A 25,915-nucleotide genomic window follows, 5' to 3' on the forward strand; every position below is an offset into this window, starting at 1 on the left:
GTATACATGAAGTATGGAAATAGGAAAAGTAAAATTTGATATTCCTTCATAAAGTTGATGGGTGTAAATTTATTTTCTTCAGGCAGTAAAATCTATTTATATTAAGGAATCTGTTATAACAGTGTTTTTTTTGTCAGGTCTACGACGAGATTTACCATCATGTTACCTAAGTTATTATGAAACGTTCTGTGAAGCGCTGCAAGTTTCGACAATAGCAATTATCACATAATTGTTGTCGGTATTTCATAATAACTAACATGATTATGACAGTCTTCGGAATATAATATACAGAGAACATTAAATGATTTATAATTAATCTGAACCACTAAATTCTTTAGTGGAACACAGTATTTTTCATAACAAACATGTTTTAAAACTTAAAAATTTTAATGGAAATCCGTTAAATCTTTATGCCTACATTAACTTTGTAAATTTCATTTAAGTTGTTGACACCAAATTATATGCCACAATACTTGCAATTACCAACAACACCTTGAAAGGAGAGGTCAAAAAGAAATTCACTTAAAACTGTAACATGCCCTTCAAGAGCGCCGCGTCGTTGCAAATTTTAACTCGGGTCATTTTCGAAAACCAGTGTCCGAAAGTGAAACTACCCACGCATTTATTACTCAGTAAAATATGTAGATTGCCGCCGAGATAATAATGATATGTGCTCGTGGTAATGAAATTTCCCGCCGTCAAACGGTGCCAAAGTAATTTGCGTTACTTGTCTCTGGCAACGAGCGCCCCAAGGGCCGCTTTCGAGGTTGCGCAAGGCGTTAATGAGACCCGCTCAGCTTTTTATTGAGGGTAACGCACGCACCTGGGGTGGCCGATGGGCGCTTTAATGACCTCCGCTCCCATCTATCAATACCAATGCGTTTATTACTCCTCTCGATACCCGTGTACTGTACCTGAGTGTCACGAGCGGTCCAGAGAGCGTACTGCTGCACACCACACAAACAAAACTAGTAAACAACTGACACAATAGTTTTATATGTAAACCGATCTGCATATTTAATCATAATTTATATATTTTTAAAACATACGTAGTCCACTTTAATAATGTTTTCGAAGTGTCGGAAGTCATTAACCCTGATCGTTTTTACAGGTTTCTTAATGATTGCCTTCGACTTGTGGACAGAATAGCATCGTAACCTCAGGTTGAGAAATAAAGAAATCTTATTAATTAAGTGCTTCCAACTGCGCAGTGCTTATGATAATTACAGAAATTGGTGCAGGTTTGTTGGCGAAGTGATGTTATTAAGCCCGTAGCATTACAGTTTCACGGAAGAGCAGGCGGCCCCCCGCGAGTTCCACGCAGGCGATCCACTCATATTTGTTAAATCATCCGAACCCTGTAATTTTGATCGATATCTTTATTGACGGCTCAAATTTATTGATAATTTCTTCGCAAACATACTACCCCGTGAATACAATATGGCGCGGCCTTAGCGCTGCTGTCGCAAGCCTCGAGCCTCGAGTCTCGAGTCTCGAGGCTCGACCTTTTATCGACGCCGTGATTATTGCTACGAGTTCGTTTTTCAATAGTCGCGTTATATCTGATTGGCCTACTTCACTTTGTTTGGGGAAATTGAATTTCGTTTAATACATAATGTTTGTTAATTGATCGGTGAGTGAAATCTAATTCCCGTTATGCTCGTGTTAGTACTGTTTCAACGAATTTAAGATAAGAATAGTCTTAGTGGAGTAAAAGTGCACATCAAGCATTAAGGTAGACACATAAAATAATATTCATATCTCGTTAAAATAGACGGTGGCAGTGGTTGAAATATGTTTGGATAAGATGTGAAGATATCCATTCTTGATATGACTAACATGATTTACAGTATAATTCTGATTCCTTTGACAAAAAAATCCCGAATAATGATCCAATATGCAATTAATATTGAAGTAAAGGAATGAACCTTAGAGAGGGCAGAATGGGTTCTTATATACTAGAAGAACCTATCCATAGTATTATAGATACTAGTTACTACCAGCCACGAGGCTCTAAGCTGGCCCATTCATGCTGCAGAAAATTACATCTACATTTGGCTTTATCACATTAAAAAAACTGTGGCGCCGGCTGGATTACAGGTTCTAGCTAGGTTACAGGTTGCTTTATTACACGAACGTAAAATGTGTTGTGTTTTGTTATTTATAGGAATCCGGTATGTAAATATGTCGTCTGGTCTGTCAAACTTAAAAAAAAATCTAACAAGATAAAAATTATAAAGACTTGAGACGACCGCATATACAATGTTACATAAAATAATATTATAATTTAGGTGACAATTCTACGATTCTTTAAAAATGTTTTCTGTACTTTATCTAGACAACGGTCGAAAGACGCAGCAGGCGTTGTTTCGATGTTCGAAGGGTCCAGGGTCTGTGTAACTTGTCATAATGCACGCTGTATGGAACTGACATTATTCCATCGATTCGCTTATCAGAAACGTGTCCCTGCGTCAGCTACGATGATTTATTCTTACACATTCTGTTAACTTTCTCCATTCGAGGAAACGTCGTCGTTAGTAATTGCGATGGCTATAACAATAATTACAAAATCGGTAAACACGAATAATTGTTAATGGCCCAGTAGGTAATATAAAACATCACTTCTGCAAATTTCATCACATGAAATGGCAGCCGGTTGTTCACACACTGTCGCGAATAATTTACAAAACATTGGATTTTGCATATTTTCCATTTTTAGATTCATTTTTTGGCGTAATGATATTTATTTAATTTCTTATTTATTTGTCGAAAACTAATTCATTAATGCACAGACCTTCCTACAGATATAGCTTAATTAATTATGTAAATCCTAAATGAAAATACTGAATAACCGAAACCTCCGATATATAGTGCCCTTTGAACATTGAATATTGTAAAGTGACCTAAAAGCCGTTACAAACTAATCATTACAAATATTGAATGTAATAATATATCATGAAATTAACAATACGTAACAATTATATTCCAACTTTTATTGTTATGTGTAAAATTTGTGGTTATTTTTGTCGCGGCATTGCAATTGCACGTACACAAGAAATATATCTAGTTGCGTGTTCTGTTATTTAAATATTCATAGTTAAACTCGATCAAGTTTATAAGTTGGTGTTATTTGTTATAAGTTGTAAAAGGCAATCGAAATTATATAAAAAACTAGCATTTTTTATATAGTTTATTGTAATGTGTCAGAAATGTTAAGTATTTTTGCTTCGAATAAACACTGCTTGTTTAAGTAAAATGTAGACAAAGTGAATTTATGGTACAACTCAGTAAACTTAGCTAGAATACATAATAATCTATACTGTTAAATACATGCGGAGCGGGAGACTCTTTTTTTACAAGTTTAAACCAGCCAAACTTCGAAGCTAGTGTTCCAATTTTGCATATTCCTTTATTAATAGAAAGCCTCATTAACTCTGACTGCTATGCGCTATTTTCGCACGGCAATTGCCGTTAATGCGGGTGGAATGGGAGCGAAGGCTAATTATGTATAATCTGTTATCGCCCTATTTACTTTTGTCGGAGCACCTTAAGCTCTATGAAGGTGGTGAGATTGAACGATCGACGAACGTTTCGATTAGGTCGGGTAATCGGGAGGAGCATTTCTTCGATTCATTCATGAAACATAGGTTAATTAGACGTATATTTCTGGATTCATTTTCAATGGGGATCTAATTAGGACATGGCATATGTTGTAAAGAATAAGCTAAGCTAAATTTAAATTAAGAACCTTATGCACGGCTGGAGTGGAAAAAAATATGTTGAAATAAAAAACGTGCACTAACATTTCAAGTTTTATATTAATTTCGTATTCAAACACAGAAAACATCGTGTAGTTCTATGCGTCATTACTGTGCAGGCACGATATGCCGGAAGAATAAGTGACTTAAAATTGAATGCAGAATCGTGGACCAGTTACGGGTGAGCAATTATTCTTCAGCGAAAGAAAACACAATGGCCGTTTTATATTAAATTACATTTTAAATGGTGCGGGAATTTAAATGACTTTAAATATATACTGTAATAAATAATGTTAATAAATATGTATAAGTAGATCTAGCGCCGAAACCATTATGGAACAATGCAAATAGACCACATTTATTTATAGATCTTTCAAAATTTGTACGGACTATTTCAACCAATTTTGAACCATCGGAATTGAAATATATCTCAACAACGATAATTTTAAACCATATTAATTTAAGTTTTGTTATTCTGAGTTATTTATCATTAAAATAATTAGTGATCGTTAACGGAAAAAACCGCAACAGATTGAAATCAATAAATTTAAGTCTATAAAAGTAGTATATATGCTATACTTTGTATCACGGAATGTCAAGACGAGCTGGTTGCTAAGGACCGCCCCTCTAAGCAATAACAATACTACCCGAGTTGCGAGTAAATCTAAAATATTGGATGGTAGTGTGTCACTGCTGTCACATTGAGACACATACGACCTAAACTCTTACAAGGGACCTACCACCTCTTCTTACTTAAAATACAAAGCGTAGGTAGGTAAATACGATGACTTACCGAATTTCAATACGGATATGAATATTTTCTGTTGTAATTTTGTCTTACATAAACCCAGTCCACTAAAATGACCCTTTAAAGATTAAAAATCTCAATAAAAGTGCCTGTGGTAAATATGCAGCGATGCAATTGTAAGAAACAGAAATGTCAGTTGAATTATGAAAGCGATCGATAATGAAAATGTTGGTACGCATGCAGGCCAGTAGAAAGTGTCTCGACCTGCGTGAGCTTTCGTTAATTTGGTAACTCAGCGCGGGTCAGCCGAGCATCGGGTCACATAAATATGCCAGCGGTGCGCCCCTGGCACTGCTCGGTTTCTTAAAATACTGCCAATTATAATCAAAATACACACAAACTTGCCACCGCAACGTCGATTTCTTAATCTGTTTTATATCAACCAGATTTTCTCGTTTTCATGTGTCCCCGCCTTGAATTTGTTTTAACAGTTCAATTCTTGCATTTCACTGCAATCCCATGAGACTTGACCGTGCTGTACAATTATATGGTGTTTAATATACTTTGTATTGTGCGTCTGTTTTATTTACAACTGCATGCATCCTGTTGTGTAGCGAGCGCCAGTCAGATATTATAATATAAAATAAACTAAGCGATTGCAAAACAGACCGATCGTAGCCGAAATATTGTTCCCACGGTGCGCGTTCCGGCCGCGGTTAGTGGGCCGCTGTCGTACATCAACATCATTATCTATTAAAAATATCACGTCATATTGTTCGCTATTTTGTATTAAGATAATTTTCGGCTCAGACTCGTTATCGATTTGTGATCTTGAAAAACTAATAAATCAACAGAATCATAGATGACTAAAAAACTCAAGAATAACTACCGTGTTCTATGGTTGAGTTGCGAAATATTTAACTGGCTTCAAAATTATATGTTGGCCATTATATATTCGTTTCGTTTGAGTTTTTGATTAATATGATTTATTCGAGTAATTGTCGAGTATACCGAAGTACATATTATGCGATGATTCTTAATCGTAGTTATTGCATTGAGTAATTGTAAATGATGTTACAAAGAAGCTTCAAATTCCAATCATAAGTCCGTAACAAATACACACATACTTATAGGCATAATGTAGGTTTATTAAACTCATATTTGTCCATCATTACATCTTACTATATGATTATATTATGTATGTATTATCAATATCCTAGTTTGACTAGAAATAAGTTTTATAAAATTCGAGTTTGACTTTACTGAAATCTAAAACCCAGGATCGAAGTATGGTGGGTATACGCAGGCTACTGTGGTCACTTACTTATCTGTTTCCTCTTTCTATTTTTTTACTTCGCCCATAAAAATATATGTATATAGATTGAATTTTAAGCACAGTAATTAGTCACTGATATTTCTGAAAGGCATAGGCGGCTACTTCCAAAATTCAACAATGGTATTTACGTTTCATGGTGTGCTATTTGGCGAACACATCGTTGCGTCATATCTGACTAATATTTGACTTCAAATGAAAATTTCGAAAATACGCCCAGTATTTTAATGCGGTAGAGGTAGTTTGCCATTAGACCAACGAATTTATTTAGCAAGCAATGTCTAGACTTTAGTCATTGATTTCGTATCAGATGAGGCGCACTCTTGCAACAGTATTAAGTTAAATTAAGTAACGTGGTGGCTAGCGTGGCGCGCGGGGAGCACGGGGCGAGGCGGACAGTAATTGCTTCGTGCTCCTGCCTCGTCCTAGAAAGCTTGTGCTGCTTCGTTATGACCCTTAAGACTGATTTATGTCCGTAATAAATATTTTTTGAAAGTTCCAGTGCGATAATAACTCCATTAATTTTGATTGATGACAGTTTCTCAAAAGTGAATTTTGACTTACTATAGTGTACACAACCTGTAGTCGCGTGAACCCTGTAATTTGATTCAAGTAATTCTTCGAGTGGGGCATATGCTGAGATTACAAGAGTGGAGAACTTAAATGTACCTCTAAAATATTTTTTGAGATATAAATAAAACTATTTTATAATATTTTCCAAATTTTTATTGTGTGTTTTAGTGGATCTGCAACACGATGATGTTGTATCGCGTTTCAAACTAGTATTATTTGATATTCCTCATTATTATTCTATCAGATCCGTACCATATAAATATGTCGTGTACATTATTAAAGATTACTTAGAAAACAATGAAGACATTAAAAATATTGTTCGTTGGTTGTAAAACATTTTGTCCTGAAACTCGCTTCTCGGGAGTAAATATATTCTGAATAATGGTTATCGCGAGCGGCCGCTTCGGGTGGCGACATATTCAGCACATTTGCAATGCGAGATATTCTGAATTACCATAAACCGTACATGGCGGAGGGCACGCCGTCTATCGCGCTACGACATATAAATTATTCAAAATAAAGTATCGCTTAACCTCCGACCCGGCAGAACCGCGAGGAGCGCTTGGCGGTGCTCAGCCAGCGCTAGCGCTCGCGCCCGCCTGCTGCCCGCCGAGCGCCGCGCACACCTCCCTCCGCGTCTTCTATCAGTGATCCGCTACGTGTTACCGACACGAACCACCGACGTTTACAATTGTCCCCGTCAAACGGCCTACACTTCACATACATTTACACAAATTATGGTACACTAAAGCTGGACGCTGACATGTTGAACAGCAAAACTTTAATCACTTATATTTTATTTATTACCAATGATTTATATTTACATATGTCTTAAGGACACCGAATATACGTTAAACGGAATGAACCCAATTAATCTTGTTACATTAATCATTCAGTTTGATATATGTAAATTTAGTAACGTTCAAGTAAAAAGTAGTTATTTAATAATAGTTCTACTTCATTTGCGTTTTGTGACCATATAAAACAGATCATAGATAAGTGTCAAACTTATTGTTATGCTTACATTATGTTACACTGCGATTATATTTAAATAAGGCTAACGAGCGCGCACATATTATACATATAAAATGTAGGCATTCATAAATTAAGCCAGCAGGCAATTGCGGGCAGAATTGTATAAAGAAAGCCAAAGAACGCGTGCTAGTTGAGTTAAAGTAGCACTCATAGTAAGGAATTCTCATTATGATTCCTGTAATGCCTTTACGGTTATAAAGTGCAGGGTGCGAGGAAAGCGGGAGGCTCAGTGGTGACACGCTGCACGTACGGCAAGGAAGGCGCGGGGGCAGCCCGCAGGGGCGCAACGCACGGGAGCGTGCGCGTGCATGTGTCGCGAGCGGCGCGTGCGCACCGGCAGGAACCGCAGGATATGCCGCTTATTTACTTAACAGCTTTCGCAAAACGGCCCATTACGGATAACTGTACTAAATAATTACTGCAATGTGCCTTTCTATTTCTATGCGCGCGCGTGCGCCCTCCACCCTACCGCTGATCACTGTAATTATTTACTATGCATGAATGCGACGCGCGGCGGCTGTCTAGGACAACTCGGACAAAGAACGGTCATTCTGCAACGGACTGCCTGTAGACAGGTTCCGATATCTACATGGGTGAGCTGCATAGCAATTTTAAAATATGCTCATTAATTCGCATTTGCACGAAATGACTCCTATTCGTCGGCTATTGCGAGTTAGTTATTAAGTATAACATTTTCAAAATTATTATGTTTATAAATCAAAATATTAGAGTATATTCAACGTACCTATGAAAGATTTAAACGAGACCTGCTATTGAGTTTTTTTCTCAGCCCAAAAACTATTATGATAATATTACAAATTATAAAAAACGTACAGGGTTTTTTTATAAGAGAAAATTACTCCAACTATAATATGTAACGATAATCATTATTTAGGTAAATTGTCACAAAATATGTCTGTGTGACTGTTATGTATCATTTGAATACTTTTCAATTGAATTCACAAAGCTCTTGATGCAGATAATAGAAATAATGATTTGTATTTATGACCTCGCCTATCCTGGCCTTGTCAAATAATGACACGAGAGCCGTCGCCGCTTCGAACCTTGAAGCTATCGATGGGTATCAGGATGTGCCAAACGATATGCATTGTTTTTATAGCTGACATATACAGCATATATTATTCTTTTATTTATTACGGTAGTTTGTTCGTATATATTTAGTAGTTATTATTCTATAACGTATTTTGATTTTTAAGAAACGTCATATTTTTACACGTAGAATTTAGGCATACAATTCATCTATTGCTGAAAATAAGTTTTATCATAAAAAATAATTAAATTTGTAGAGTTAATGACCTAATTCACAATCGTGTATTGGGCTCATTAAAATCTAATTTAAAACTTTGTTTACAATTAGTGGTTAATACGCTGCCTTGAAATCAAGTCTCAAATCAATTACAATAGTCCATCATTAAAAATGTTTACACGAAAGTGTTCCCATATATCGGTTAACCACTAAACCGTATTCAGCTAAAGCATCATTCATAATATGCGTTTAGAATGATTACCACAATGAGATAGGCATGAGAGCTTGACGTGCGCGGGCGTGGTTCAGACAATTGAATTGATAAGCAACTTTCTAACTGAGCTTAGATACTCGGAAGAACCCCATCGGCAAAACTGTTTTCGGAATAATTTACTTCAGCTCTACTGTATCTACGGTAATCTGTTTTGAAATAACTATGCTTTTTATTAAGAGATTTGATCGCTGACCTGATAGTGAACAAACTAAACAATAGCCACATTTACACAGTACTTCAAAGTATTCCGGAAAGATGTTCTCTTGAGACAAGTCAAATCTCAAATATCAATACTCTTCAAAACAGAACCCAGTCACGGTGTTTAAACACTACTCATTGTGGCAAAAAATAGACAATGCGGTAGTATTGTAGTAGTAATATATCACATTATACATATATTAGTAATATAATAAAGCGGTATTACGTTTTTTTTAAATATGAACAAATCAAAACTGTGTTTCTTCCTGATGCAAAGTTGAATTCAATGTACGGATAATAGTAGCAACAATGTATGCATCCTGCTTACCATACTGATTGCACTTGCTACGGAAGTATATGCACATTGTAATTTTGCAGTAGGCACGATGCACGTATTTCAACTAAATATTTTGTTTTAGGTACCTTTTATAGATAACATTTTTAGGTCTCGAATGGTGACTATAAATACATTTCACCTAACTAGACTATATTGAGCTGTCGTCTATAAAAAGGGCGTTAATAAACCATTCTTAACGGCTACCTCGTGTTACTAACTATAAAAAAATTACTTTACCAACCATTTTAACTTGATAAGCCACAAATAAACTTAAATTCGAAAAACACGCGTTCTTTAGTAATACGTTTTTCATTAAACACAACTTAAGTTTATCTAAAAACACAAAGCTGTCACTTGAAAATATAAATGGCTTCGTCCTTTGGATGTAGGTTTGTACTGAACTTAATTAAAGTTATTCGTGAAATTGATATCAGTAACATCGATAGTCTTGGGAAGTGGTTTTAAAGTTCTCTGAATAATGTTGATTACTAAAGACAGGCCAGAAACATTTTATATAAATCGATAAAATTATTAACGTGTCTTTAGATTACATATTAAAATGTATAACATTATATGTCGATTGCAGGAAATTCTTGGTCTGATAAAAATGAAGATGACTTACCTTATAATGAATAACTTAAACATTTTTCTGAAAGTGGTATACGTTGATGTTTTAATTGTCAAGCCAATTATTACGCAAACATTTCATAATCGGCAGCAAATCACTTTTATTGTCCATAAAAAAGAAAGTTATACTGTACGTAGTTTTATTTGATTGTTTAACTATGGGATTTTTTAATTATCGGTGTCACTTATAGATATTTAAAAACGCTACCTCGCTTTCCCGTCCGTAATCAAGTATATTTTCCACGCTTTAGACACTTACAGCTTATTCCAACTTCACAAGCAGAAAATATTTTAAATAACCCGTTCAATTTGCGAATAACCTTTTAACTTCGACTCTAATCAGCGGTATTTATGTAGCGGTTGACAGTTGTATGCACAAATGTTCATTACTGCGAAACGAGAATGTCCGCCGGCGGCACATAAATAATTATAATTAATTCGATGGGCACCATAGTCAAATCCTGCGCCTCGCTCGACACCCGAACACAATAATTATGACGAAACAGTCTATAAAGGACAAATTATGTTATTAACCGCCGCTCTTTCATAAATATTCAATAGGTTTGTTATTGAATAAAAGTAAAAGTGAATCTTTGTAAAATAAAAAAGGTGTTTTGATTGATTCAGCCACTGACTGCACCTCGTCTAGGAAGCTCACGTATTATGGAAATCTGTTATTATTATTTGTTTCTGAAGCTAGGTATTTGCCGAGACGATGGTCGTTTAATACCTGCGATTTATCACAGTTTTCGTTTTTTAGTAACTGTGTATCACAATCAGTAAGCCACTCAGCTACAAGGTCGTCGAGTATGAAAAAACTTGAGACGTGTTTTTGCACTATTTTTATTCGTTAAGAAAAAGAATATCAGAACACCTATTTGGAAGTGCCGCAACTGCGACTGGTCGATACAGGAAATTAAGCCAATTGAACAACAATAAGATTTATGTATTTTCGAATGCTTTTAAGGCACATGTATGTATTTTTGTGGGCGATAATATTATAAAGTCGTATGTATTACGTTATATATAGTAATTAAAGGTTAAAAAGTAAAACTAAGTGACTATTTGACAGTTTAATCAACATACCAAACTTAATGGAATTGTATACAGACATTCCAAAGCTTGATATTTTTTATCGTGCATAATTTAAGAAGGTAGTCACATATAAAATATTATGTATACTAGAAGACGAACCACAAATAAATATCAGACTTTTAACAGTATAGGTTAAATAATTTCTAACTCAATACGAGTTGAATACGAAAATATCAAAACTAAACTCACGAATTTGCATAAAATCGGATAAATGATTATAATTCTCTTTAATACTTACCGTCTTTTGAGGAAAACTATTTGAATGTTAAGATATTGTATTCGTTTTATTCGAACATTATTTTATATAAAATGAAAAAATAAACTTTATAAATGATTAAATTTTATTTATTGTATATAATATATTTACGCGAATAGTGTCAGCACTTTGGAGTTTGAAAGAAAATACTATCTTTTTACATATAATTGTAACAAGCCGATGTCTATATATTATAGATATTGGTAAAAACGAATATGAAAAGTCTTTATTAGACCAACAAAAGCCAAATTAATAGTTTTTAGAAATTTGTCTATTTATATTTTTGTCTACGCATAACGTAAAATCTACTACATGGAATTGAATGCAGCTTCACCGATGTATTGCTGTAGGTATAACCTAAAATATATACTGCATTTTAGCCCAGGAAAATATAAAGCGAGATTTTAACTTTTTAATATACATGAATGCGGTCTGCAAATCATTATGATGTTAGTAAGATTCTACATAAAGGGAAGCCGGCAGGAATCGGGTTATATGGACCCTTCACAACTGCTGCAGGTATTACAAAAACATCTGTGGCTTCTAGAAATCGCTTGATTCTTAATTTCGATCCCTAATTCCCTAAAAAACAATAACAAAAAACAATATCCCTGTAATTGTAATTATCTTTATTTAATTATAATGATTTAACGCTTCTGTCAAATACTAATACGAAAATATGCTAAACGAAACGTAAGTTCAGTAAAAAGCAAGGAATTTCTGCTGCGAATACTGCACAATTGCTTCTGTTCCAGTTTAAAAGCTTGAAAAGAGTAGAAATCTATAGTCTTTAATGCTTTAATTGTCTAAAGTGACGATCGCCGTGAAGTACGCTGCTGTATTTTATTAATTTAAGTTTAAGAACAGACGTAGCGCTAATCTTCAAGTAAAGACCTGCTAGTGTCATTTCACAGTTGTATATAAATTCTGACGAAAAATATACCTTAACGTACGCTTAATTTGAGTTGAAAATTTGTTATTTAAACTTTTCATTATAGCATAAACAAATATAAGCATTATAACAAACTTTGCCATGTTTACAATAGTATTTTTTTTTTTTTTTTTTTTTTTACGTAGGTAAATCGTCAGTTGACTATCTCCCGCCTTGGGATGGGCGGGAGGGCGTGTCAGACTTTTACCGACTTAGAACCTACGGTGTTCCCATCCTTTGCCTATGTGCCTAGGTCCAAGATCCGGTGGCATTGAGACCTAGGCAGGCACCGGCCCTAAAGGGCCCCGCAAATTACTCTGACACTGCTCTTCGAGGCGCGCGTGGAACACTACGCGCCGAACACACGGGCCGTTGGGGTGTTTCGGGCGACGGGCTACCCAATGCTCGTCACCCGACGGTCCGCGCCTACGGAGGCCGACGATCCTCAGCAGACGTTCGACGCCCGCGTCTTGTGCGTCTGCCGTGGCGGATGGGACGTTGGGCGCTTTGGCGCCGTATCCGCTCCGCCACCTCCTTTGCGAGCATCACGTCCTCGCAGAAGGAGGTGACTGCGTCCCACTCTCTCGCCCCGGAGCATGGCTTCTACCAGGCCCCGACGCGAGAGGTCTCCGCCACCGATGGCCGTTGAGAGAACACGGCGGGGCTCAGCCCAAGCTGGGCACACCTCCACCGTATGCTCCACCGTGTCCTCCGGCCGATCCGCACAGTAAAACACGCGGGCGTATCCTCCACCCGGATCCGATACAGGTACCTGCCGAAGCAGCCGTGACCGGTCAGTACCTGCGTCGTCCGGAATGAGAGGACGCCGTGACGTCTCGTCAGCCACACCTCGAAGAGGGACTTACCGCCGCTATCGTGGCGTGCCCAGCCAAGGGTTGCGACAGTCGTTGTCGCCATTCCGCCATGAGGTTCTGCCGGAGCTCCGTCCGCCGCGCGGCAATTTGTCGCGGTAGCGGAGCTACGCCCCGGCTATGCGCCTCCCCGCGCCACACATATAGTGACGCAAGGACCTTCGCCTCGAGACCCCATGGCGGTAGTCCGGCAAGGAGGCCCGCCGCCTCGCAGGAGATCGTGCGGTATCCCCGTATCAGCCGTATGGCCATCGCTCTTTGTGGCGCGTTCAGAAAGCGGCCTTGCCGCCGCGCCACAGCTGCGGACCATACGGGGGCACCGTACAGGGCCATGGACCGCACGACTCCTGCGTAGAGCCGCCGGCAGGGAGCATTGGCCCCCCCAGGGTTTGGCAAAAGACGCCGCATTATGCAGGTGAATTTTACCAACCTGGGAGCCAAAAGGCGGATGTGCTCCTTGAAGTTCCACCGGCTGTCGAGGACGAGTCCCAGGTACTTCATCGTCGACCCGACGCCGATGTGAACCCCTCCTGCCGTGATCTGGAGACCCGGAGGTGGCGCGTTCCCCGGCCTTGAAAGCACATGGCCTCGGATTTGTGCAGCGCCACCTCGAGTCCCAGTTGTCGGATTCTCTCAACGACTGTCGCAACCCCAATTGTAGCCGCGTCGACCGCCGCCTGATGCGACCCCCGTGAGCTAAAACTAGCGTGTCGTCAGCGTAGCATACCACGCTGACGCCGCTCGGGAGGTCGGTGCGCAGCACCCAGTCGTATCCGATGTTCCACAAGAGCGGCCCCAGAACCGAACCCTGCGGAACACCGCACGACATCTCTCGCCTGATCCATTCCCTTTGGCGACCGGGGTAAATGACGGCCCTATCCGTCAAGTAGGCCCCGACAACGCGACGGAGGTAGGCCGGCACCCGGTGATACCGGAGTGCCTCCCTGATACAACTCCAGGGCAGGGTATTAAAGGCATTGGCGATGTCAAGCGACACCGCCAAGACGACCCTACCCCGGGATGTTTACAATAGTATTAAGTTATTTTTAGAAACACTCTTAAACGTTTTTTAGTTTAATTAAGTATTGAAAATAGTTTTAGTGATTTTTATTTTATTGTTATTGTTGTCACTAGTATTGTTAAATTTAGAATTAGAGAATATTGTTAGATGTTTTCGCCTAGAGTTGTAAACTTTCATTCAATTTATAAATGAATAAATAAATATAAGAAAATGAAACAATTTTACTTTTCTATTTTTTCTTTTTTTTGTTTACTTTTAAAATATAATAAAGGTATACAAAATATCTCAATTGATTATTAAAATAAACGGCTTCTGAAACTGGGTTACTGTAGAGTAATTATTACGAATTTTATTTTATCGTTACGTTGAACATAAAAACTAATGTTAAGCGATACTGTGCTCAAAAACAATTGTAATTCTTGAACTACAGACCTTAAAATGACCAAATAATTACCATCGTTTATTTATGTTAATTATGACAACTATAATCGTTTAAAGCCTAGTCTATTTTCAGCTCACCGATTACATGTAGGCTGATGAATAAATAAGTGACCCACATAAATTTGCGGAGGTCAAACTAAAGTCCGGATCGATGGTACCAGATTGTCGAGTGTCGACGACGAAGACTTTGTCCATAGTTGTGCGCACAGCTCATTGTAGGTCATGGGGCATTGTGCTACACAACTTATAAGCGTTATGCAAAATACGAAGTGCCTTTCGATTTTGCGATATCTATAAATCGAGACGACCGATCGTGGGATAGCGCAGGTGAACGGCCATTTTGATGTGTTATTTTGTTTAACGGTCCCGTTTATAATAAAACGATCACTTTTATTTTTATTAACAAATTTATTTTTATGCCGGTGCAAGAGAACAGTGTCTATCTGTGTTATGGCGACCACCTCGATTTTTATTTCGGAACATTGTACAAATAAAAATGAATAGGAACCATTTGAGAATGCATCCATTGCTGCTTTTATTCATATATTTGGAACTATACTATATTCGGAAATTGGTTTTGAATTATTGTTCATGTTACTCCATTCAACTGCGCGAAATTAAGACGATTTCGTTCAGTATTAAGTGATCCAGATGAGATTATTCATGCTATAAAACGAAGTTGCATGCTATGGAACGAACTCCACGAGAATGCAGCTCCGTCCACGCTGTCGACGACCACGCGGAATTCCCCGTCTTCCCAACCTTCCTAATATTTCCGGCCCGCGAGCCGGAGATGACGTTAATATATAGACTAATCTGTTTAATTTTGTAATCGCTGATATATCCTTCCTCTCCCAATGAAAGTCCAGAGACAAATTTTATAACCTATTAGTTAGCTGCTCTTAGTATGGTCACTTAATTTTAAGGTTTGTGAGTGTCGAAGCCCTCACCTAAAAGCCCGGTGTTTGTTTGCACGCTAGCAAATATAGTAGGTAGTCATATAAAACATGCTTATGTTATCAATAACTTCACATAATTTACAAAAGTCTGAGGTCCGTGCCGTGGGCTCGAATCACCAAACATTGTCGCAGTAATCCATTCCGCTCCCACTAAGCTGCGGCTTCGTTTTCAATTAAATTACTTAATATAATTAATTAATTGGCCAATTAAACTACGCGAGTAGACTATCAATTATTACCAAATATGGAATGCGTATGCTTAGTGTGTTTACAAGTTACACCGCGCATTATAGTTTATCTTCTTGGGAAACTAAAATTTATCAGCTGGAAAATGTTTAAGCCATTGAGGTTTTAGTTATAGGTAGCATACTGCAATATTATAACTTTAAATTCACAACAAACACATCAGTTTCTTTTTCTTTGAAGTCCTAACATTTTCTTTCTAATATCTAGTATGTATTTATAAAAAAGTTAGGGCCATGAGATTTATATTTTTGTGCCAGAAATTGATCCAACTAATACTAACTATTATTGTAGTAGCCTTATTATAGGAAATAAAATGACCCGCATTCAAATAAGTTGTCTTTGAAAAACTCTCTACCTGGAAACGATTTTACTGGCATAAAAAATAAAGTCTTACCAAAAATTATTCAGTCCTATCAGCAGTTCATTTAGACGGAGCAATTATTGCTGGCATTCATCCTATGCAATTATTGCTGGCAATCGCAAAAGACTTGTGTACGTCAATTGGCGCACTATTTCAGTTGTTTCTATTTATAATATGTTCAGACGGCTAACATTTTAAGCAAAAATTGCGTACGATTAGCAAGCAGTATTATATTCGATTAGTAGCAATATTTACTTACATACATACATAACATCACGCATTTATCCCCGAAGGGGTATGCAGAGGCGCAACTAAGGCACCCACTTTTCGCCAAGTATGTTCCGTCCTATGATGTGATAGGGGGCGAGCCTATCGCCATATCGGGCACAAATTCCAGACTCCGGGCTGATACTGAGCAGAAAAACCCAAATATCAATTTGCCCGACCCGGGATTCGAACCCAGGACCTCAGAGCGCTATTGTACCGGGCATGCAATACAACTACGCTACCGAGGTAGTAACAATATTTGATCCGCTTTAATGAGGTTGTAGCCTAGATATACCATGAGACAAATATAGAGACAAAAGAAAATCACATTTATGTTTGTAATCAAATAAATAAACTTACAAATAGGTCTTAATTTAAAATTTTCGACTTTTAATTTTAGATTTAAATGCACAAAACATGAGCAATATACAAATGTGAAATAATCTATTCAGCGTACAAAGCGTTATATAGGTACTCTACCGCTTAAGTACATAAAGAATAATGTTTGACTATCTACCTCTTGTACATTTTTAAGATGAAAAGTGCAGAGAGCTGTTTTATGTTTGGACAACTGCTTCCTACACACCAAACACCCAAATTTGTGTAAGTTATTACGTAAATCGAGGAAAACGAACCTTATAAAATATTAGCTTTTGGGCATGATATTGCGCTTGCAATATTTTTGGATTTTGGAAGTTTTAAATAAACCTTTTGAATTTTGGTGATGTCTATGTTACGATTTCACTATTTATTTATGTATGTACATCCCTTTAATGACATTTGTACAAATTAAAATCATTACTCCTCAGATCTGCGGTGTAACAAACTTTACTATATTATAATAACTTTACGACTTTTATATTATATTATAGGAAATTTATACTTGGAATACAAAATTATGACCTACGAGATTCACTAAATTGACGTAAAAAAAATCGTTTACTTCTCGCACAAAAAACAGTTATTTATAATCACAACCATATTTTCCCGCGATTACTCGCATAGGTATTATGATAAGTGTGATTTATTGTCATCTATCAGATAAAAATCTCCATCATCAACACTGTAATCCTAAAGTGACGCGTTAAAACACCCCTTTCGCATTGCTATGATGAATTAAACACGTTAATAATTTTTAATACCGATGTAACTTTCGAAGTCCATTTGCACCGCCATAAAATCGCAGATAACAATCAGAACATTAAATTTTTTATTAGATGCTTTATGATATGATTTGGTTTATCTTTATGTAGCATCTCTCACTTCCCTTTACTGAGCCCTATTGAGAATATTGTTATTAGTTATAAACGACCGTATAAAGAGTTTATTTAACAATCATCACCACTTTATAGGAATATTTTAAGGGTGTTCAAGCTTATTAAAATAAGCACCTAACATTCACAAGTTATGTTTACGGTTTTTTTTTGTTATACTCAAGAACTATAGAGGTTTGTTAAACGTGATATGAATAAGACTAAAACAACAACCTAAATACCTATACGGTTTGTCCATTTCGGTTTGAAGGAAGTTTTTAAATTTTACCCATATTAGAAGTATTCATTTGAACCAGTGTAACTAAAGTAAAACACGCTTAAAACGATTTTAAGGGGTTCCAGCCAAACGCGTCTTAAGCGGGCAAGCATTTTATACGGGAAAAGGAAAATAAAATGTATTGTGTACTAATTTTATATTTAACTGCAATATAAGCTAATATAAAGGTACAGTAAGAATATTAATTAACAAGAGAAATTGTAAATTGTAGTAATCTTAAGTAGATTGAAATGTTGTGCGCGGTATATCGCACCTTTGGAACTAAGGTGAACTAATTCAAAATTTATATATTTTTTTAAGATTGTGGTGCGATATATAGATTTACAAAATAAGTTCTATATCTTTAAAAATGCATTGTAATATTGGTACCTACTACATGATTTGTGTATTGTAAATGTGACAAAAAATAAGGAGGTGTTGATTTATACCTATATTTATAAAGTTTTTAGAAAGTTATTATGATCTTATGTATGCCATGTATTTATTTTTAAATTACGTAACATAATTGTATTATTATTTATAAATACACTTTAAGGAAGTAATTAACAAAATGTTTTAACCAGTTGATGAAATGAAGATTCGTCATCCAAGCGCCTGATTGTGTATTATTATGTTTCAGGGAGCGAGCGATCTTTCGTTATTAAGGCAATATGGATTTGTGATTTACCAATCACTAGTAAATATAACTTTTCCAACTCTTAAAACTTGGCACAGGTCGGAAAAACAATTGTAGAAACTTTCTTCCTTAAAGTTCACTGGCATTAAATTTTTAAAATTACCCTCATTCTCCTGTGTTAAAAATGTTTCGCTGTTCATAATTTACGATAACATGCGTATACAGAAACAGGCGTATTAAACGGGTTGACGAATCGTATTAAACGTGATAAAATCTATAAAACTATGCACAGGTTTCAGGGCTTAACATAATTCGTGATCGTATTAAGCAGGTTTTACTGAAGTTAAAGTTTCAGCATATACCACGGTCAGAGAAGTTTTCAAGATATGCTTTCCATTCTGTATCTTCTTATTCTGGGGGTTTACACGAGCTTCCGTTTGTTCAGTATTTTATATTTTTAAATGCAAAATAGAAATTATAGTAGCGGCATAGTTGGAAGCTATAAGTTTTTAGCATAATTACTATTACATACGAATGCAGAGAAGAGAGAGAGAGAGAATCTTTAGATGTAATAAAGTCATCCACACTCAGTTTCACTACATGAATGACTTCGACCGGGGCAGTACCACTGTCTTGAAGAATACAATGTTAACATCTTTGCCGTTGTAGTTTAAGTTTTAAGCGATATTGTTGGCATATTCGCACATCCCACCCAAATTCACTTTGCTTCCCTTTCGTTCTCTAAAATGTTAATAATAACATATATCGAATTCCGGTTTTATGTGCGTTTATGGGCAATAGTGTTAACTGACCATCAGGTAACCATAGTTTTCTGGTTACTCGCCAACTACTATATAATAAACGGCTATATAACCAATAATAATAATATAATATACACTTTATTTAATAAACTAGAGTCCGAAAAATATTATGATTGATTGTAATTATTATGAATTGTAATTGATTAATATTTAAAACTTATATAATTATCTTTCAATCATAGTTATTGTGGACAGATTTATAATAGTAAAATAACATATAACGAGGAATTTGCATTTGTCTGTTTTTAATTTCTTATTGTGGCTAAAATTAGCAATGTTGTGTGTCGATAAAATATATCATTGTCACAAATATTGTAATTTAACCGGTTCGAGAAAAAATAATTATTAATCTCAGCTAATATTTACATAAAGTTAGAGATAGTTTTTTGTTTGTGTAAACAGGCTAACCTCCAAAACTACTTCTCGGATTCCAAAAATAAATTCAGTAATAGGAAGCTTACGCTGCTAATAATTTATCTGAGTGGTATCTGAGAGGCATCTTTTTATTTCGGGAACGGAATTGTATCCCCGAAACTGACTTTTCGAAGGGTAAAATATAAATGTAAGTCTAAATAAATGTTTAGTCTTAAATGTCGAGGGTAGTGTAGACCTCTCTGTCCCGATAACTATACAAAATATATCATTTCCCTCAACATATGTACTTCCAAATTAAATAACGTACGAAGATACGTATATACTACACTCGTGTATAATTATGTACCTATCAACCGTGCAAATATAATTCACTATTTAAGTCCATGTTCATGTAGGCATGGAGCTTGTAGAATAGTGATATGTATTGCTATGTGAACAAGTCGAAAATTATGAAGGTCAAATAATGGAAACCTTTGTAAACCACTCCAAATAGTACGATGATTATTGGTTCTTGACGTATGCAATTTATATGATCAGCAATACAGCGTTGGCATATTAATTGAAAATTTAGATAAGCACGAGGCAACAGTAATGCTAATAATAAACCGATTATTAATTGTTGACACATGAACTACAGTGTTAGGATAAAATCGTTTAGACAAAAACAAACTGGAACCCGTCCAATATATTGTTTAATTTAACGAGCTTGCCGCATAATGTGTTCTTATTTGGTCATTGAACATTATTTAAGAGCTTTTAAACATATGTAGATAATATTTAAATTCATCTATGTTATTTCGTAAGCGGGCATAAAAGTTTGCTAGAATGAATACGAATTGATTTTAAAATTTACAATGCGTTTATACCAGAGACAATATTGTTCGCGAGTCTCAGCGGGGGCTCGAGATGACATCTCACAGCGTGCAGCCTTACCTCTGTGCCGACCGCTTCATCGCATCAATAGATTTTAGACTTTCGCGCTTTTTTATAGAGTTCTATTTTACTTCCTGCACACGATCGATCTTCCCGTTGCAACTTAAGAGGTTAATTCAAAGCAGCTATTACAGTTATTGAAAATTAGACCTTAGATAAAAAAAACTTGATAGAAGTACCTCTTTGAAAAAACTAAGTTGATTGTTGGTGTGGCGGTCCATTGTTTGATTCGCAATGTAGACCGCTGCGTTGTGCCGGAGCGGAGCGGGTTGGATACGCAGATCGGCCGCGAGCGCGCGACGCGACGTAGAGACGCGGTGCGGCGTGGCGGCGTGGCGGCGTGGCGGTGTGGCGGCGGCTAGGCGGCGCGCAGGGTTATCGCGTCGGAGCGCCCGTCGCGGTTCCCACGGCGAACGGTATTTTAAATACCTGTTTATCTACGTACAGCGACAGGACCGAGGCGCATTCTGTCTTTGAGTAGCGTCTTCTGGATGGGTCAAGGATTCGAAGGTGAGTGCTGATCTGTGCTCGTTATTCGATGCCGGCTGACCTGGTTTCCTATAATAACTTATCGTGCGCGGCTATTCATTCAATTCTAAATAATGTGCTGATTATATTCGTTCCTTTCTTATTCTATTTGAGGTTTCGACATGAAATAACTTAGTTTTAACAGTGGGTATCGTTTTCGTGAGCATTCTATTATTCTGTTTGCTTCTATAGGTTTACACGAAGTATTATAGAATTTATTTGTAGATATTGTTATAGTTATATCATGTGTTTGTATTATATATTATTGACATGCATTGTTTATTAAATAAATCATAGTGTGTGTATATGTATATACAGGCAAAAAATTGCAAATTTGTAATATTTATCTTGATATTTTTTCTTTTTATCTTAGTTTATAGGTATCTCCATATCACTTAACTTTTTTCATTTCCTTATGGTGTAAAGTTGAGAATACCTATAGCATTGAATCCGACTGCAAATTACGATATAAATTCATACGAGTAAGTAATTTTTTTTTATATATTTTTATAGTCAAATTATCGTTAAATTGAACTTTGAATGGTAGATTGTTATTTTATAAGGAGTTAGATTAATTGCATATCCAGGATACCACGTTAAAAGCTCATATAGATAAGACGATGCCCGCGGAAGTATTATTCCGAGAAAAAGACATCAACGCGGGTGGAGCGTGTTAAAAGCTGTATGTAAAATGCAAATATAAATAAAAATTCGTTTAATAAGTAAACAAGATTTTAATAACACATACCTAGCGACTAGACTAATCGAATTTCGATTCTTGTTTAATGTGGTATGTCGAAGTAATCTAATGCATGTTAATGACCTAAACTTGCTTTAACGTTGATTAAATAGCCATTCGGACTCCTTGTAAACGCAGACAAAAACTTGTATCATTTATAACATATGCGAATGTACAATTGATATGGATTAATTAGTATAGTGGTTGACGACATACAATGATAAGAATCGAATACATATTTAGAAGAATTTATAGCATGCAAAAACTCCTACATGAGCTTTTCGAAACACTTAACGCCCTCCTTAATTTTATAAATTTGTGTACGCCAATATTATCACTAAAATATACAACCATTTTATAGCCCATACAAGTGGATTAATACAATTCCGTAAATAAATACACCAGTTTATTGAGTTTACTTATACACGGAAGAAGGGCGTATTATGTTACCTGACGATTAAGTGGGTTGTCGACAGCATGATTCACATTTTATCCTGGTTGCATTGCAATTCGGTAAAAATAATCGTGCGAATAAATAGTTGATACATTGTAATAATACCTATTTTACGGTGTATAAGATTTTACGGTTCAATACACTTATCGTTAAATGCTCCGTCCTATGATAGAAGATGTAAATGGTATGTGACTAGCTACAGACCCACCAAGATTCAATACATAAAGTTCTAAACGTTTAGACCAATGTACGTACTGACACATATACACACTTACAGATTTTATTCCCGAAGGAATTGGCAGAGGCGCAACTGGTCCACCCATTTTCCGCCGTATGTATTCCGTCATATGAAAAGATAGGATGCGAACCTATCGCCTTATTATGCTCTAATTCCAGCCTCTGAGCTAATACTTAGTAGAATGCCCGACCCGGAGATCGAATTCTAGACCTCAGCACTTCACTCGTACCGTAATACAACTATGCTACCGAGGCAGTTGAACCAATGTACCTTTGTTATTTACGGTGTTTCACTAAGTTATTTCTCTAACTGATATCTAGTATTTTAAATGAACTATATGACTACCGTGATTTTTTAAATGTGTCTATCTCTTGCTAATTACATCTATCCATTCAACGTTTTGTCTCCAACCACTGCAAAATATAGGCCTTTCCGAGTTACTATCAATATCTATTGTTGCCTTGCCCATCCAGTTGCCTTAGATGTTTATGCCATGTCATTCAGGCCGTAGTTTTGCGGGTTCCAGATCGTGTGCACTATGCTTAAACATAGTCTTTATCGTCCTTAATATGGACATGGAATTAGTACTCGGTCCTCATCAGTCTTATTATGATAATGTACAATATCAAAAATTATCATTTACTACTACATAATATTATATTAAATGTATGGGACATGTTGAGGGTCAGTATAATACTTCGATCTCACATAAATGTTATTTTGTGTACACGACCTTGTTCCAATCAAAGAAAATGTAAGAATTTATATGAGAAAATATGCTAACAACCATGCGCCATAGCGTTAATTTGATTTAAATGAATAGATTTTTAAGCAAATGGCCGGCTAGTTGAATTTAAATAATTTTAGAGCAAATTTCTCATTATAATAATTATAATTGACGACCATATCATTTCAATAGACCTTGCCGCCGGCGATACTGAAGCTTGCTTTTTGCTTCATTAATGTACATCGTGGAACATTCAATGCGAAATGTAATTTAGTTAATCCATCGAGTTGCATTCATTGGTGATTTTAAATCTTTTCATTATAATCGGAGTAGGACGATTACAAGATGGCCTACATAAGAGCCAACCACTGACTGTTGATTCACTCACGAGACCAACAAGCTATCACGCCATCTTCCTATTTGAGGGTACATTTAATTTTCTATTGAATTTCTTATCTGCTTACTACTTTTTATATTAGTAACGTGGGAATCGTCATTCACTGACACCGGATTACGTCGATGACTATCATCTAGAAAATAAATTAATAATAATAACATCAGCAGAAGCAGATGTAATCTGTAACGCAGCTTCCGACCAAAGATTGCTTTAATGTTTACAATAAAAACGTTTTATACATTAACCCAGTATAGTCTTATGATGCTGTTAATCGTTTATCTTTTCAAACGTATCTTTAATATCAGACCTGTTTACAAATAGTTTTTATTTTCACTGCCTAATAAGTAGAGCAATTTATGAATAAAGTGAGGCTTGGCGTAGTTATTATATCTATTTAACGTTTATTTCAATTCATTATACGAATTGAGGTAAATTGTGTTCTAAATTCTAATATTACAAATATAATTATTGAAAATATGAGGTATTGTAGAAACACAGCGGCTAAAGAACGAATCAACATCATCCGTCCTACATTTTTATATATAAAATGTCACATAAAATCTTGTGGTCCATTTATTATATTTTATTCTCCAATATTAAGACTTCAATAAATTGCAATATTCAATATACCACACTACAACAACTCCAATACAAAAAAAAAAACAATTCTTAATCAATTCTTATGACTGCAAATACAAGTAAACCGGAGAACACAGTTGCCGCCAACTTAATACTAAAATTGGCCATTTTATGATAACTTGTCTAATAAAACAATCGATAACTTGGTCATCAAGATCTTTTAAGTATTATATATGAGGTCTTTTGTCCACTCCAATTTATTAATTTTATTATGTATAATCGAGTGACTCGCAATTCTCTTATTATTACATTGTTTATGTTGCCCGATTTCTGTTAAAACGTTGTTTTTGTTTCCAATGTAAAATAATTAACGTGATTACAGTAGTTTACGGAAAAGCTTGATACGGAAAACTTTTCTTTTAAGTTCATTGTCGTAAGAGGCAATAATGAGAGAGCGCGCGATAGTCCGATCGCTTGGCCTCACCGCGAAATAAATGCTGTAATTAAGTGAAATTATTATAATTCTGTTTCAGATATAAATGGATGTCACAATATTACGCCCTTAAGTAACGGTACATTCATGAAATATTTTGTATCTTGAGCTCCAAATTAATGGTGTCGAAATTGTAATACGCTTTCCTCGGTAAATACGTTTTTGCGTGTACATTTTTTATGCTGGTTTAAAGTTCAATTTATAACAGTTGCACGAAAACAATGATTGCGTAAACATAATATAAACAAGTGATGTGTTCGTTGAAATTGTGTAAAACGCGGTGCTATTACCACTATTACGAAGAGGTACATAAAAAACTTCAAGCTTGTTTAGTGTATTTTATTAATGTAATGCATTTACTTACTGCAGGAACCAATGTAATCACACTTATGTTGCATCTCAAAAGTGTTACCAAAGAGACGAGGTCTAATGCGGGTTTGTTCGAGACTAATTTCTTTGCTATTCCTTATTTACTGATCGTACCAAAAATCTCAGGAAGCTTAGTTTGATTTACTAATATTCTAGTACATTCGCGATGGCACTACGGAATCTTACATTTTAGATGCTTATAATTGGAACAAGCTCAAACGAACTAAATTAAATAGCGTCAGATGAAAGCGTAGTGGAACGTAGAAATCGAGACAAAAAAGTAAATCGTATCTGTTATCAGTCCATTATGGCCGTAAACAAATGACGCAGCTTAAAGCTTTTTAAGCGGTGAGAGTCGTGATTCGTCGCTGCAGTAATTAGCCGCTCAGCTGCATGGCCGTGACACAGAGTAACGTACATTTAATGACCAACAGAAATGACACTACTTTGCACTTTATTGTCTCATGTTTATTTTTATGATTTAAATTCTTTGCGC

This window comes from Manduca sexta, chromosome 23 (assembly GCF_014839805.1).
Source record: "Manduca sexta isolate Smith_Timp_Sample1 chromosome 23, JHU_Msex_v1.0, whole genome shotgun sequence".
Lineage (NCBI taxonomy): Eukaryota > Metazoa > Arthropoda > Insecta > Lepidoptera > Sphingidae > Manduca > Manduca sexta.